We start from the raw sequence: 3056 nt of genomic DNA, 5'->3' as shown, positions 1-3056 counted from the left end.
GAAACGTGATCAAACCGTTTTATTATCATAATTAGTCGTTATCATCATCGGAAAGGGATAGTCGGAGATGTACCCATATAATGGAGTCTCTCTCTCTCTCTCTCTCGCCGATATTCATATCGTGCGGTTTGAGACACTTTGTGAAAACTGATGTTGTTTTATCGTGTCTTAAGCATATCGACCAGAAGGATTCCCCCCGATAATTAGAGTACACCTGAAGAGCTCGTGACAAATTGCTCTCTCTTCTTTCCTCTATTAATGTAGGGAAAGTTGGTCAGGCTTTCAAATTATATCTAATTCATTTCACTCAAGAGATTTGCGTCGTGTGTTGGACTTTCAGGTTGGGCTGCTGTAGTGGATTTCAGGTCTGAATTTTCTTTAATGTTGCTATTTCTTGCTACAGGTTGTTCCTGAGGCGTGTTATAAGAATTATAAGACTGACTTAGTCTGACAAAAGAGTCTCACTGTTTTGGTTGGTTGGTAATCAGGAAACTCTTTTGTTGTGGTTACCTTAATATGTAGATGTAGATTAGTTGTAGGGCATACCTGACTAGAAAATTGTTTTCTTCACAGTAAACAACTGGATCAGTTGTATATTGTTGTTTGTTAAAGGTTATTTTTTCTAATGAAAGGTTTGCTTAGAAATTTACAATCTCGTGGAAAGCTGCTTCTGTAATAAAAGTCCACAATTATAAAGTCAACTGTCTTTTACTTAGTAATATAATTTACTGTATTATTGTGGAATTGCATGACACAATAGAAGGTTTATTGAAAGTCAAAGGATATCTTCACTGACTTTACGGCGCCATAGTATTAGAACTAGAACATTTCCTAATTAAAGTTTGTTCTTTATCTGGTCTTGGTCTGGAACTTTGAGGAGAAACTCACCTAATACCGAAATTAGGACATACTTGGTTTCAGCAAGTTTCATAACACCGCATTCACGACAGTATTTTGCATTCTCGCCTTAATTGCGCTTCCCGACATTCTTTTGAACTTTCGGCCTCCATATTAGTTCTGCTGCTTCCCTCGGTGACAGAACCTGCGTTGCATTGCCTTCTGTATTGGGAAAGCATTCTGCTCCTCTTCTTCCAATCTGTCTTTAAGAAGTTGCTTTAGTTTTGAGGGATCATATGACCATTCATTTCAGTCACCATCATGAAATACGTGGGAAAGCCTCATGGCTATCAAGGCTTTATACTTTTAGGCATCAATGCTAAACGGAACACACAAATACTCCTGTTGCGTCGATACCAAGATCAGGTATACTTTAGTGTGTGTTTTTAGAATGAAATGTTTATGTTAAATGATCTGTGCATTTATCAAAAAGGAAAAATAATGTGAAGAGCTCTTCAATGGCGTGGTGGGTATGGTCTTGGCCTGCCACCTCGGTGGCAGCAAGTTCGATTCTCGGGCATTCCATTGAGGGGTTAGAGATGTGTATTCTGGTGATAGTTCACTCTCGACGTGGTTTGAAAGTCACGTAAAGCCGTTGGTCCCGTTGCTGAATAACCACTGGTTCCATGCAACGTAATAACACCATACAAACAAATTAGTGTTAAGGTAGACACCATGCCTCTTATTTCATTCATAATATTTAGAATGGGTAAATTTTTTTTTTTAGGAAAATATCTCTCTCTCTCTCTCTCTCTCTCTCTCTCTCTCTCTCTCTCTCTCTCTCTCTCTGCCCCTTTTTCTTCGTCTGTTGGAAGTCTTGTTATGTGTTGAACTTATATAGTGGGGTCCAAATCCAATTATAGTTGGCTCGTCGCTGGTGCCGCCGTCCGTTTTATTAGCGGAGATATTATTGCGAAATATTTTCCTGTTATCAGAAAACGCATTCTCTATGCCGTGAGTGTCTCATTCCGGGGATTATGTATGCACACGCACCCGACCGTTTTAAAACCTGCTTTCTGCAACGGTTACATAGCGAACAATCTCTGTTTATTTGCTTAATTCTTTATTTCTCTATATGTATTTATTTATTTTAGGGAAGGGTGCCTCACCCCGTTTCGTTCTTACATTACGTTACGAAATTCAAGTGGCTTATTTAAGTCGAGTTCGCTGTACCCTTTTAGTGGAAATGGCGTATCTCGTTGGCTGAATTGAAAAATAATTCGAATTGATATTTTCTCTCTTAAAATATTTTCCTTTGGTATTATTCTAGAAGTGTGGAATACTTGTTCGTAACAAATATAGATGCTGTGTATGTTTCGTAAGGCCGAAGAACAGGTTGTTATAACCGGTGGTTTACAATTAAGAATATTTAACAACTGCGAGATGGAAAAAACCTACTTGATTGCTAGTAGATATTATTATTCCATTGTATTTTTTTTCAAAATAATTTTAAGCTGTTTGAATGCTAATACTTTTTTCCGGTTGCTCTTAGATTTGTACATTCGATTGTAGTATTTTTTTAAAGCTTAATTTAAAGTATTTTGATACTCGATATTTTTTGTAAATTAAAGAGATATCATTTCATTATCATCTGACAGAGTTGAAAGTAAGAGTTTAGCTCAATAAACTGTTATGTACTCGTTAAATACCTTATCTTACATGTTCGATTGAAATTTAACCCAGGAATATATGCAACATGTCATTGTTTAAATTGATTTTAGTGCTTCCTTTGAGATATTTAACCTTAATTACATATATATGAAAATGGAATAATACCAATAGAAGCAATTTGATAAACGTAAACGTGACAGAATGTGCTTGGTGTTTGAAATATTAACCTTTCAAGTTAAGGAGGAATCATTTAAGAAAAAAAAAAAAAAGAATGGAAGTGAGTGGGATTCATTTCCTGGTCACTTGATTAAGACTCAAAACCATTTGTTTCCATATTACAGTGTTTATGAGGTTTTCTGTTCTCATGGCCATTTATAGAAGGATGTTTTCCTGTATGTGTGTTTATGATATGAGAGAGAGAGAGAGAGAGAGAGAGAGAGAGAGAGAGAGAGAGAGAGAGTTACAAGGAGACTAGTTAGTCCATCCGAGGAGACATCGTGCGCTCACTTATTTCAGGGAGCAAGTTTTACTGTTCATTCACAGTGTCC

This window comes from Macrobrachium nipponense, chromosome 35 (genome assembly GCF_015104395.2).
Source record: "Macrobrachium nipponense isolate FS-2020 chromosome 35, ASM1510439v2, whole genome shotgun sequence".
Taxonomy (NCBI): Eukaryota; Metazoa; Arthropoda; class Malacostraca; order Decapoda; family Palaemonidae; genus Macrobrachium; species Macrobrachium nipponense.
Note: the sequence above shows the minus strand (reverse complement) of the source record.